This window comes from Symphalangus syndactylus, chromosome 3 (genome assembly GCF_028878055.3).
Source record: "Symphalangus syndactylus isolate Jambi chromosome 3, NHGRI_mSymSyn1-v2.1_pri, whole genome shotgun sequence".
In the NCBI taxonomy this organism is placed as follows: domain Eukaryota; kingdom Metazoa; phylum Chordata; class Mammalia; order Primates; family Hylobatidae; genus Symphalangus; species Symphalangus syndactylus.
In genome coordinates, this window is record NC_072425.2 from 137,068,390 (window position 1) to 137,082,207 (window position 13,818).

Consider the following 13,818-nt stretch of genomic DNA (forward strand, 5'->3'; position numbering starts at 1 on the left):
TGACAAAGACTGTGAGATATGGAAAGCAGCTTCCAGGAGAGAATGGTGGAACCCCCTCCTCGGGGGAACATTAAGAACAAATGGACCCTGATCTCCCAGGAAAGGTGTAGGGGGACTTGGGGCATCCTTCTTCAAGAGAAGGGAGAGAGGCTTGATTTTGCCACAAGAACTACCTGTGCTAGGCGCACACTGCATGGAGCCAGTGCTGGGCTCTGGGTGTGTCATGGGACCAGCATCTTGGGGCTTTTTACCCTCTTTCACTACCTCTCCTGTAACCTCCAGCAGGTACTGGGAAAGCCATGGGCCCCTCTCCTCCACATTCCTGGGAGGCCCCCATGAAACCCACCTGGGAAAGTGGAAAGGCTGTCAGCCTCCTTGTCCTGGTCCTCAGCTACAAGCCTGTTGAGACAGGAGCCTCAAACTCTTCCCCTTACCCATTCCACTGTCTGTGCCCCACCAGGCCCCCTTTTGTGGTAGTTTTCAGCACAGCCCAGGCTGCCACCTCTGGCTTCTTAGACTTGAGCTTTCTCCCCAGTCTCAGCTCAGTGCACTCCGAGATCTCAACCAGCAAACTCTTTACTCCCTCCTGGCCCCAAGGAGCTCCTCATGGAAGGAGCTCTGGGGCTGCTGCTCCGTGATGGGAACTGTAGATCCTATGAGCAGCCTCAGCCCTTCTTGAGGGTTCTTGGAAGCAGGTGAAACCCATTGCCAGGGAACAGCTGCTTTCACATCTCCAGGCCTCTGCCACAGACCACCAATCCCTTGCAAGGGAAGCCTCCCCACTCCCGGCTGCCTGTGAGCCCACAGAACAGTGTGCGGTCCTGTATGAGGGCACAAGTATACACACACCTTTGTAAGTTCCCTGTGCTCCGGGAGCTTCCCAAGGTCAGGGCCACCATTTCTCTCTATTCCCCGCCCTTAATCCCCACCCTGCTATGCGCCCAGCATGACCAACACACTGCGGGTAAAGATCTTCCCAGATACCCAGGGCCGGCCACTTCACTGCATACTGGGTTTGAGCCTGCCATTTCTCGCTGTGTGCTCCTACTCTTGAGTAGGTCATTTAACTTCTCTGGGGCCCAGCTTCATCTTCTATAACTTGGGATGATAATAATAACTTACTGCTTACTTCAGGAGGACAGCAGATTGGCATGGTGGCATTATGATGATGATGTCCGTCATAATCCTCACCACTGACGGGCCCTGGGTCACGGCAGGGGGACTGCAAGGTGGTGGTGAGCGCGTCTTCCTCATTCAAGCTCTCGCCTTGGATTTCTTCAGTCTCCGGCTTGAGGGCTGGAGGAGGAGGTGTCCAGGCTGTGCCTACCCGGGGTCTCTGCATCCCACACTCCCCAAGCGCCTCCCTGTGATTGGTTGCTCAGCACAGCTCCCTGCAGGCTGGACAGGCCCTGGGTGGGAGCCATGGGTGGATGGGCACCAGGAGCCCACAGAGGGGGCTCCTGTGTGCGGGTTCATGGGACCGTGGGTGGCTGTGCAGGCAGAGGCTTCCATTGCTCCGAAATAGCTCTCAGTGGTGGTGGGGACAAACCGGTACGTGCAGCCCGGGATGGGCTGCTGGTGAGTGTTGCCAGGGAAACCATGGCTGCAGGAGCCCCCAGCCCTTTGCCTCTTCGCCATGGAGACAGTGAGTTGGAGGCAGCAAGTCTGACGGAACAGGCAGCCCCCACCACGGGCTTCAGGGAAACCACAGCGTCCGCAGTGGCCCATCACTGGGGGCGGGAGCAGCCTTGGGATCAATTTTCCGATTATAAAACCATGTTCAAATGTCAATTCCTTCTCTCCTGCATGTGGGTTTCTCCCCTTCCATTTCATCAGTCCAGCCCCCTCCTCCCTCCTGTTCCTGGCTTGCATTTCACGTTAGCGCAACGCTGGTCTTTGAAGAATGAAATTTGGCAGCCATCGAGTGCCTAATATGACCTCATCCTGTCTGGTGTTTTCAGGAAAGGGTGCCTCCCCAAAGAGGGTGGGGAGAGGCCCACAGGGCAAGCGGCCGGGAAACCCAACTGTGGTGCCTGTGGGTGCTCCAGAGTTAAAAGAGGCCTCCTGCTTATGCGCAGGGGCGGGGGCTCCTGTCCTCAGTCTGCCCCCAAGCCCAGCTCCCTACCATCTCTAGGGAAGACCACTGGCACAGGCCAAGGCTGGTACTTTCCAGAAAACTCTTCAAAGTTCCCTCGGTACCAACACGTGGGCTCCCTTCCAGTCATTCTGGGGTGCTGGGAGGTCACTGGTTAAAAGCAGGCTGAGAGGCCGCTGTTGAGCCCACCTCACCGGCAGAGGCATGTCTTCCCCACAGTGCCAGGGACACATGGCTGCCTTAGGAAGGACAGGCCTCCCCCGTGTTCCTGTTCCAAAGCCTTTTCCAGGGCCCACCAGCCCTTCTCACTGTACCCCAAGTCCCCACTCTGGACATCCAGGCTCGTCAGAGAAGGGGAGAGGAGCTCAGCAGCTCTTCAAAATGCTCCCCGAGGCTGGCCAAGGAAGAGTGACTTGCCCCTTACACTAATTTTTTCCCATTTCCCAGGCTGTGAGACCTCATTGATCTAGAAATGCTAGTTCTTGCTTTGTCTGTTGACCAAGAGTCATTGGCCATTTCTCCAGATAAGTGGAGAGTTGAGAGCTATAGACCCTTAGAACTCACCAACTTGCAAGGACTGGGTCCTGCCATCATCACGCCCCACCCACCACCTCCACCATCCCTGCCTCCCGCCTCAGTTCAGCCCCTCATCACACTAACATGTCCATGCCCCTTCCCCCGCCTACCCTGGGTACCAGGTTGTCGGCTAGTCCAGCCTACCCACTTGCCCACTTGCCCCGCCCCACCCACTCTTGCCATCTGTCTGTTTGCCTGGCTGTCTGACTTGTCTCTTGCTTGTTTGATGTTCAAGCCATCAACTGTGACAATCATATCTGATCATTAATAATGCAATAATGGAATAGTGACTGGAGAGACACTTGGATAATCAGCTAGCACAGCCTCATTAGTGGCACAGAACAATCACAGCGATGTAATAACAGATCCCAGGAAATTTCAATTAAACCTGGAACTTTGTTAGGGTTTCATTTTATTTTCAGCATGGCAATGGATAGCGTAATTGCAATCAACTAAAGCCAGTGCAAATCTCTTCCAAAAGAGACCCCTTCCCCTGGGCATGCAAGGGAATTAAGTCTCGCTCTTCTTTAGCTCCTGCCCATCTTAATTCTGAGCCATTTAATGAACTCCTTCTCTGCCCTGAAGAATGTTCCAACTGAGTCTCTGGCTTCACTTAACAACAGGATCATCCTGGCTTCTGGCCCTGTGTTAGAGACGAAGATGCTGAGAATTAGCCTGTACAGAGGGCTCGGTGTGTGCTGTTCACTGTGCTGGGCTCTTTACGTGGATTATCTCATTTAAACCTCACTACCACTTAATGAGACAGTGATTAATATTATCATCAATGAACCAGCAAGGTCACCAAGTCTCAAAGAAGTTGAGAAACATCTTCTGGGTAACACCTCCTGCAAATATCAGTGGTGCAACCAGAACTAAGCCAGATCTGCCCAAGTGTGAAGGCCATGACTGCTGCCTTCCTCTCACTCTGTCTCTTCTCTGACTTCTCTCCTGTCCTCCTCCTCTCTGTCTCTCTCTCTCTCACTCTCTCTCTCTTTCACTCTCTCCCCTCACCCCCCACCCCTGTCTGTTTGTTTTCTCTTTCTGATTAGGGACTGGATGAGCCTTGAGAATGCTGAAGGGGGATGGGGTAAACCGAGTCCCGTACAGCCCAGGCATCTCATGTCAAGACCTTAGTCTCCAGCTTAGGGTGGGCTGGTGGGGAGATTTTTAAAGAACAGCATCCCTGAATCTTGCCCCCAAATCAGACCACCTAATCAGAATCTCTGGGGACAGGGCCCAGTCAAATGTATTGTTTCAAGGCTCCCTAGGTTGTTTTAAAGCACACTGTGCATAAAACCTTGCCCAGAGCTTCTCTACTTTACTGAGGGGACATGGATAGTGGGGATCAGCCAAGCCCTGAGCTCCTGGCTCTGAGTGGGAAACTGAATCAAAGCCAGGCTCCTTCAGAAGCTGTCATTGGTGACTCCCCCTCGGTGACCTGTGGTCAGGCTTCCATCTCTTCATTCCTGCAGTGAGGATTGGACTGGGCAGCCTTTGGCTCTGGAAGCCTGCAGCTTGAACAGCAGCTTCCCAGAATGGGCAGCACCTTGTCCCAGTTCCATGAACTGCTGGGGGAGAGAATTCTGGGGCAGGAGTACCTTTTCAGATCCCCTTTAATCTCTGTTTCTCTAAAGTTAAATCACATTATTTCATTCTTGCCTCTAAATTAACTCATTTTCTTTACTTAAATGCTTTTTAAAACGGAATTTTACATCATTACCATATATAGAAAGCCTATCCCCTGTCACAAATGGAAAGTAGCCACAAAAATTGGACCATCTAAATCCATCTCCTCCGCCACCAGGGCCGTGCAGAGCGCGCTGGCTCCGAGCATCTCACCCAGTCAGCTCCTGCATTCCTCGAGCGCGAGCCTGACGGCGAATCATGTCTGGTGGTGTGTAGGCCCACACCACTCACTCGGAGGGAGAGGACCCAGGGAAGGTCTAAGCCTTGAGGGTGGAGCTGTCATTTCCAACTTATTGCTGGGGGATCTTGGCCTTCTAGCAGGACTAAAGGTCTACGTTTGTAGCATTGCCCTCTGCAGAACCTCTGCTTTGGTACCTACAAAATGAACGTCATGAAACTTACGCACAACCTGGACTTCCCTGTGCTACGAGTTTGACTTCTACATTCTTAGCTCTTAACATTGCAGAGGGCAGTAGCAGAACTGACCTAAGGGAAGAAGAAAAATCAGGTGATTTTATGGGGTGATTGGAGGGACTTTAGGAAGGTGTTTGTATGGTTAACCCTTAAACAATGCAGGGGTTAAGGGGCTGTGCTGACTCCTCCCCATGATTGAAAATCTGCGTATAATTTTGCCTTCCCCAAAACTTAACTACTAATAGCCTACTGTTGACCTGCATCCTTACTGAAAACATAAACAGTCAATTAACACATATTTTGTATATGTATTATATACTGTATTCTTATAATAAAGCAAGCTAGAGAAAAGAGAATGTTATTTGAAAGTCATAAGGAGGAGAAAATATATTTACTATTCGTTACGTGGAAGTGGATCCTCATAAAGGTCTTCATCCTTGTCTTCTTTTTGTTAAGTAGGCTGGTGGGCAAGAGGAGGGGTTGGCTGCTGTCTCAGGGGTGGCAGAGGCTAAAGAAAATTCACATATAAGTGGACCCACACAGTTCAAATCTGTGTTGTTCAAGGGTCAACTGTACTCAAAAACAGCATCCTCTACAAACTCACAGATGTCTGATCTGCCACCACTGACAATTTAGAGTTCTGGGTTTCAGGACAGCTTAGCCTATTTGGGCCTTGCTTCCTCATCTGCAAGCACTTGTTACTATGAACTCTTGTTACACCTCAGCTGGATACTAAAGAAACATGGCCCAGATCTGTCCTCATAGAGCTCCATTCCAGCCACATGGTAGGCACATAAACAAAGGCATATACTGGGCCGGGCATGGTGGCTCATGCCTAGAATCCCAGTACTTTGGGAGGCCAAGGCAGGAGGATTACTTGAGCCCAGGAGTTTGAGAGCACCCTGGGCAATATAGCGAGACCCCATCTCCCAATTAAAACAAAAAAATATTAGTGGGGCATGGCAGCATGTGTCTATAGTTCCAGCTGAGATGGAAGGATCCTTTGGGCACAGGAGATCGAGGCTACAGTGAGCCATGGTCATGCAACTGCACTCCAGTCTGGGCAACAGAGCCAGATCCTAGGTCAAAAAAACCCCCCAAAACCCCAGAGGTATATGCTACACTTTGCTCAGTGCTCACTCCAACAGGGGCTGAGACCAAGGCAGGCAGGCAGGAAGGAAGGGATTCAACACATGCTCTCTCCCTGAACTCCCTTCTCTTGTCCTTCAATCCAAATAGTACCTACATTTGCCCGGCATAAAATGTTAGCACTTGGTCTTTTCTGTTCAGGTATACATTTTGAGTGGCAGGGTGTCTTCAGGTTAAGAGCATAGGCTTTGGGGCTGGCCCTGGCTTAAGATTTGTGTTACTCATGGCAATGTGTGAACCTATCACAGCTTCAGTTTCCTTATGTGCAAAATAGGGACCCTAAGAGAGCTATGTGAGATGCTGTATTCAAAGTGCCCAGCAAAATACACTATGAAGTTAGCCCTCCAGAAACATTACTTGTAGTTGTTGATGTTTTTGTTTGTTCCTCTCTTTAGTAGAAATTTTAGGTTTGAAATGGGACACTCCTGGATGCAAATACTGGATCCACACCTTGCTATGTATTCAACTTTGGGCTTGACTTCTTTGAGCCTTCTGTTCTCATCTATAAAGAGGGGTGATCATAGTGGCCTCTCAGGCAAGCATACAAATGCAAGGTCCCTAATGCTGTCACCTCTATCCACTGTCTAGGTCTGCGAGAGAAGGCCATGTGCCCCATCAGCACAAGATGAGCCTAGACCGAAGGCTCAGGGTTCACCAGCATGCTCCAAGGTCCAGAGTGTTCCCATTCCCATTTACTCTGCCCCACACCCAGCCCAGTGTAGCCCTTTTAGGTGCTCTTGTAAGCGTAATAGATCCCTTGCCCAATGTGCATGGCAAGTCAATACACCAAGTACATCAGGTTGCAGCAGAGAAAGAGGTTTAATGATAGGGCTGCCACATAAGGAAACGGGAGGAAGCCTCAAATCCATCTCCCAGAGGAGTTTGGGGCTTGGGATTTTAGGAGTTTTAGAGTGGGCTGAAGTGTGGAGATTGTTGATTGGTCGAGGAGTCCAGGGTGAAGTTCTGGGACAGGGAGATGAAGAAACTGTGTTCTCATACTGATTCCATTCCTCAAACTTGTTAGTATCATCTGTTTTGCTGGAATTCAGGATCTGAGAAACATCTTAAGCAATTTTTAAATAGGAGCCTTATGACTCTAATGTCAAAGATCCTGTCTATCTTAAACAAAAGCCTTATAGCTCTAACATCAGAAATCCCATCTACAGGAACATTAGGGATGCAAACGGCCAGTATCTAGTCCTACCGTGTCTGTCAGTTACAAGGAAGTGGGTCAAAGTGCAGCCTGATTAATGCCTAATTATAGCCTTATTTCTGCCCAGAATTCTTGTTAACCCTGTGAGGACAACTTTACTTTTGCTTTTTGATGATCACTTTCATTACCCTGAGCCCCACGTCACTGAAATAAAGAATCCATCCCTTACTGCTAGATCAAGGCTGGCCACCCACTGTGGACAACATTGCCTCTGACCATGACAGGAGCTTGTAGAGTCCAGGGAGAAGGAAGCAGCCTCGTCAGATGAGATCAGCATGAAAGGCTGTGGGAGGGAGGTAGAAAGAGAACGAATATGCTCTCCCTTCTCCTTTTCTCAATCTGATCCCATCTTGACTAACCTGAATGCTTGTCAGCTCCTGGAAACTCTTCCTGGGGCAGCGGCAGCACCGAGGAGAGACCAGAACTTCTCCTAGAAGACAGGTGTTTGAATTCTGTTTCTGCCATTGTCCAGCAAACTTGGACCTCCTGCCTCAGAGTCGCCTCACCTATAAGGGGGACAATGAAGTCTTTGTGAAGAATAAATGAGAAGTTTACAGATGTTCAGGCTTCTCTCCTTCTCATCCTCTTCCCTTGTACCCACAGCTTCTCAGAAGCTGCAAGCTTTTTTACCTCCCACCTCTGAGCCCCCTCTGCCTCCCAAGCAAGCAAGGGTAGCCCTCATCGCTACCCACCTGCATGATGCAAAGCCCATATTTTCAAGTGCCATGAGCTCCTGAAACATCAAGACACTGACAATGAAATTAACATCCCTCATCTGGGCCCAGGCCAGCGCAGGACTGAAGGCCCCTTTCCTTGATGATTAGAGAAGGAGAAGATGATTCCTGCCCAAGAAGGCTTACATTAGAGCAAATGAATGGACCTGATACTGACCTCAGAAAGACTCACCCCTCTGCCTTGGGCTCCTGGGCCAGCAGATGCCCCTCTCCTGACCCCACTAGAGTCACTGTTTCCCTTGCCTGGCATTTCTAGCCAGACATCAGCCAGTCCCGAGTCCACTTTGCTGCACCCCACACTTGATGCAAACAAGAGCTTGTTTGAAGCAAAAATCCTTCAGCAATTACCTGTAGAAATGGGATGGAGAGTGCTGGGAACAGAAAGAGAAATTTATTTATTTGTTCTCGATGCTTTGAGTTAGTTTTCAAATTGTCCTTCTGTAGATAAAGGCATCTCTCCAGCAGCTCAGCCCCAGATCGCAGCAGCTAATCTGCATCCGGTGGATCAAAATAGCCTCCAAACCAGATGGAGGCCCAGGCCACACCAGGAAACCAGAACCGGTCCTGAGTGCTGAGAGTGGGGATTTAAATAGACTCACGTGAAGCATTTTTGGGATTTTCTGGGACAAAGGCGGGGACAACAGGGATTTCCAGGACTAGGAAGATGCAGGAGGGAAAAGAGAGGCCGACGTTTAAAAAGGGAAGAGAGTTCACTCTGGCACTTCCTCTATCATTTTCTTCAAAGCAGAAAGTGGCAGCAATTTCCCAGGGGGTCAAGGTCTTCACCTGTCTGCAGTGCTCAGAGGGGAGAACAAAGGTCTTGTATGTTTCCCAGAGACAATTGATGTTGTGGAAAACGCATAGGCCCTGCAGCCAGACCTGGTTATGCATTACCCACTTTAGTGATGAGATAATTTGTTCCATTGAGCCTCAGCTTCCTGGTCTGCAAATTGGGATTATGATATTCACCTCCCAGGGTTTTGGTGAGGATTAAGACAAGAAATGTGAGTCACTCAGCCTACCCTATGCCTAGCACTTTCAGAGCTGAACAAATGTTGGTTCCCTATCCCCACACCCCTTCCCAGCAGCCCTTCTTTGGGGAAGGGTGTTTGGGGGGCAGTAGTAGAACTCTGCCTAATTTAAGAGTAAGGGTTCAGTCTGAGTCTTTATACAGTCTCGACACAACCTCCTCTCTCCACCTGCCTGTCCCATCCCTGGAGCTGCCGGGTTGTTTCAAGCTGAAAACTGGGATGCTTGCCTTCAGATGTAGGTCCACTAGGGGAAAGAGGCCACGTCTGTTTTGCTCAGCATTGTGTCCCCAGGGTCAGGCACAGTGCCTGGCACCCAATCAGCACTCAGCAAACATCTGCTGATGGAATGACTGGGCAAGCGAGTGACTCCACCAACCCCTCCCTGTGATTGGAGAAGAACGAAGTGTGGGCAAGAGTCCAGACTCTGACTGCAGCCAGCAATGAAGATTTGGAGCAAGGGAAGTGACTGTTATTTTGCATTATAGGAACCGGGGAAAATGCTCCCATCCAGCAGCTTCCCCAGCCCCAGACCTGTCTGAGTCCCTGGTTTAGGGGTCACTCAGAAAAGACCACAAGCCAGCCTGCCCTGTCTCATCCTGTTTCATCCATGTTAACCTGCTGTCTTCAGTGAAACCACAGGCCCTGCATGTTCAGGGGGCAGCTCTTCCACCTCTAGGGCCACCTCCACCTCACGCACTCTGGGCACCCAGTGGGCAGGGATGGGGGGGCCGGTCAGCACCTGCAACCGTGGCTTGTTGCCAGGCCTGCTTGTCCCCTGGCCTCTAATAGTCCCCTGGAGTGTTGCCCCTTCAGCTCTTCCTCTTAGTCCTCAGGATAAGGGAGTGAAAGAAGGAAGGAGTGGGGATACTCTACAGCTTTAATTTCCCTAGAAAGTCTTTGCATCTAAGTGCTCACATTCATGTGAGTTGGGGGCAATGAGAGAGAACACATAGGAAGTGAAGGCGGATTGGAGCTCAGGAGGAGAAAGTTCAGGGTCGGGGGCTGGGGGCAAGAGGACAGCTGCATCCTCCCTCCTGGCACCATCTCAGGTCACCCTCACCTGTGGAGGACAGACACTGTTGACCTGAGACGCAGGGCCAACCCCATCCAGGTGTGCTCTGCTTTACCTCCATCTCCAGATCAGGCAGAGGGAAGGGAAGTTGGAAAAACCAACAGCCTTGATTAGTGTAAATTTCATGTTCTACTTTGTGCTTCAGGGTCTGTATCATCCAAAATTTTTCCAGTGAGTAGCTTTGAAAAGCAAGAACAAAAATCTAGAGGAAATGCTGTGGTTGAAACAGGTGGCCTGTCACACAATCTCTGAGGTGGGAATGGTTCTGACGATCAGATGTTAGTACGCAGCCTGGTAACGCTATGGTATGGGGTCTGCCTTCCTCACTGGAGTGGGAGCTCCTTGAGGGTGGGGTCAGAGGCTTAGGAAGCTCTGCATCTTCAGTGCCCAGCACAAGGCCTGGCAGGTATCTGGTGGGAGGGCAGGCAGGAAAATGGCAGGAGCAGGGTGGGAGCAGGTGCAGTATCCCCATATGGTTCCTGCTGGCCCTGGGGAGGGCCCCAAAGCCCAGTTCCTGGAGGGAGAGGACAAAAAGGCAGCCTGAGGTCTGCCCTTCCTGCCGCCCTGCCCAGGTCCAGCCTGAGCACTCCTGGCAGCAGGCTGCCCTCAAGGTCCCAGCATGGCCTCCTGCTCACATGTTTATCCACCAGGCCAGTCCCCTGGGACAGCCGGGACTTAATGAACTGCCGAGTTGCCAAGGCTGCCTTTGATCCCAGCAGTTCAGCCGAGGAAATCGATACCCTTAATGGAGAAAATCTGGGTTGTGATGTAGAGATTTGGGATGGGCCATGTGACCATGTGACTGCCTGCCCACCTGCTGTGGAAAATGCTGAGTGGGCCCAGCAGGAGTCTGCACCTCCTAAGGCCCATCTCCCGGGACTGAGCCCTGCCTGGGAGCCAAGAAGGGCAGTCAGGACCTCAGGGCACTCCCAGGCCAGGACAGGGTTAGGGTCAGAGATCAGACAGAAATGCTAGAAAGAAGAGCCCATCAGTGCAGCCAGAAGAGTTTAAGGTGCACTGGGGAAGGGAGAGAGGACTGAAGAGAGGAAGACGGGAAGCGGCTGACTGGCAGCTAGAAAGCAAGGAAGAGCCACAGGGCAGACACTGACATTGAATGGCCCAGGGACAGGAGCAGCTAGTGACATTCAAGAACCAGTGAGCTTCAGCTCAGTGCTGTGGCTTCAGCAGATTCCACGCAGCTGAGCAATGAGCCCGGGAAGCCCATGTGAAGCCAATGAGGGGTTGGAAATGGATGGAATTGCCGTAGGGGGCACGTTGGGTTCCTCGGGATCATCAGGGTGGGAAGACCCTGAGAGAAGGCAGTCGTGGTCAAGGGCATCCCCGCGTGGTCCTGTCTCGCTCACTCTCCCAGCGCCTGGCTCACCACCCCCGGCTGATGCATTCTGTCAAATGTTCCCCGTCCCACGGGCAGATTAGGTTATGAACTCAGTCAATACTTGCATTGGCACCGGCTGGCTCTGTTTCACCAGGCACTGTGTTCCTGTCTCATGGGCTTAATGTCTCCCCATTCCCTCCTCCCTGGCACTCAGCATGGTGGTGACCAGATCTGCAAATAGCTACGCGGTTCCACCGCACACCTAGCAGCAGGCTGTCTGCATGGCTAGCCTCCTCCCCACAGGGCCCTCTCTATGGGGCACCGTTGGTTCCAGGCTCGTTGGAGGCCGACACAGTGTGGGCTTCTCAATGTGAGGCCCCCCTGTGGCTCGGGCTGGGGCACAGCTGCTCAGCACTCACAAGTCTCCTGGTTCCCAGGTTAGACCCAAAGAGCCCACACAGGGGAGGGAGCATTGATTGCTGCATAGTGGAAGGAGCCCACACAGCCTGCGCTCTGGTCTCTCTGCCTGACTCTTGCCCTGGTCTTGGCCTCCTAGGTCCTGGGTTTCCTTATCTAGAAAGTATCACAAGGGTGATAATCCTTGTCCTGCTCACCTCACAGTACACAGTAGAAAACTTGAATGAGAATGCAGATGTGAAATACTCCCTCAGGTACCAGATATACCCAATTATTTGTTTCACATGGACACACTTTGCCTGGCTTCTTATTCAAGTGACACCACACAGGAGTTCCTTCCAGGCCCAGAATGACCCTGGATGCTTTGTGAGAGGCACCCTCTGACCTGGGGGCATTTATGGGGCAGAGGGGGGCAGAGCAAAGTCGCACTGTATCACAAACACAAAGAAATGTGTGAAATTGCTCTGAGGGTGGAGTTTGATGGCCCTAGTTTGGAAAAACAGATGCTGCAGTTCTGCAGTGAGTCCCCAGGATTGCAGGCACCGGGCCCCTGGTTGGAGGTTGGTGTCACAGCCAGGGGGGTAAGAGGTAAAGACAGCCAGCAGGGGCTGATAATGTGCTCAGTGTCCTTGGCCCTATTGGGCATAAGGTCAGAGAACAGGGTCTTTCTGTCTCTCCTCATGCCCTCAGATGATTGGTGCTGGCACCCTTATAGTCTATAGGTATCCTCAAGCCAGGGCCACAGTTCCAACCAGGAACACCCAGGTGGAGCCCCACCTGGTGCTTTGCAGGCGAGGCCAGCTCTCACACCTGGGAGAGGCGACGTGAGAGCTCAGTGTTCTGGCACACCCCTGACACCACCACCTGAACAAGTCTGGGTATGCAAATGATCTCCTTCCTTCATGGTTTTGTCCTATTCTAATCCGCAGCTCAGCCCTGGCTAATCAGCAGGAACCACTGTCCCCCTGTGGGGGCAGGGACAAGGCAGGTGTTCTGAGCTTGGGAGCCAGGGCCAGGGCAGGGCTCTGACGTTGGGAAGGGATGCCAGCCAAGGGGGTTCATGCCAATGGAACTTTGCAGAGGCAAGTCTTGGCAGGGCTATTTGCTCAAGAGCCTGGAACAAGCAGCCCCAGCCTCCTCCATGACCCAAACCCAGGAAAGAGCTCCCTTGGGATTCCTAACCAATCCCCAATCCTTGTCCCTTCTAGGGACCTGGAGCCCAGGGCAAAGCAGTGGCCAGGGAGCAGAGCTTCAGACAGCACCCTCACAGCAGATGTCCCCACGGTGGCAAAGGCAGCCTCCATGGCTGCCATTTAACCTCTCTGGACCCTCAGCCCTAGCTATGGCCAAGGAATCTGCTTTTCCAATATTGCAAGGAGAAGGCAGCAGGGTTTTTGAAGATGCTATTTTCCCACATTTAACCCCCAGAATCAGAATGGGCCCATGGTAAAAGTGGGGACAGAAACTTGGGAGTCATAGCCACACCAACGCTGGCAGGATCTTTTGGCTCATTCATGCACACCCATCATGTGCCCAAGAGCCCACGGCTGGCGGGGACAGGGCCAGACCCCAAAGAGAGCCCAGCATGTCTCTGGCCTTCTCCCCAGTGGAGGCCCCTCTTCCTACCTCTCCCTTGGGGTCCTGGGATGAGATCTACAAAGACTGAGGCGTCGAGGGCTAAGACAGACTCTCGACATTCTCAGAGGAGTGGAAAGCTCCTCTCTCACTCCTCCAAAACTGGTGACTGTGGCAAGACTAGCAGAGGAGCCAGCTGGAGCTGCCCAAGTCATACTCCCATTGAGTTGTGATGCCACAGAGGCCAGAGGAAACGCTGGCTTCCAGTCAGAACTAATCTGCTACTTAGAGCCTATAACCTTGCACAAGTTATAGAATCTCTCTAACCCTCAGTTTCCTCATCTGGAAAACGGGCATGCTATATCTACTACTCAGATTCATTGTGAGAACAAACAATAGCCCACATATAGAGCACGCAGCAAGGTGTGTGACTCTTTATAGGCACCCACCACTGTTCTCTTTTCCTCTTTACTCCTCTCCTTTCCCTTTCTGGACTTCAGTCGAGAAATGCTCTCTACTG

The 13,818-nt window shown here is 51.7% G+C and overlaps 1 long non-coding RNA gene across 1 annotated transcript; it reads right to left on the minus strand.

Moving 5' to 3' along the window:
• Positions 1-6,720: 6,720 nt before the first annotated feature.
• On the minus strand, positions 6,721-13,483 carry LOC129478411 (uncharacterized). The gene is made up of 4 exons (XR_008656429.1): positions 13,350-13,483; positions 8,040-8,215; positions 7,350-7,639; positions 6,721-6,983 (listed from the first exon to the last, which is right to left on the minus strand). It is a non-coding gene; the product is annotated as an uncharacterized lncRNA (long non-coding RNA).
• Positions 13,484-13,818: the final 335 nt, after the last annotated feature.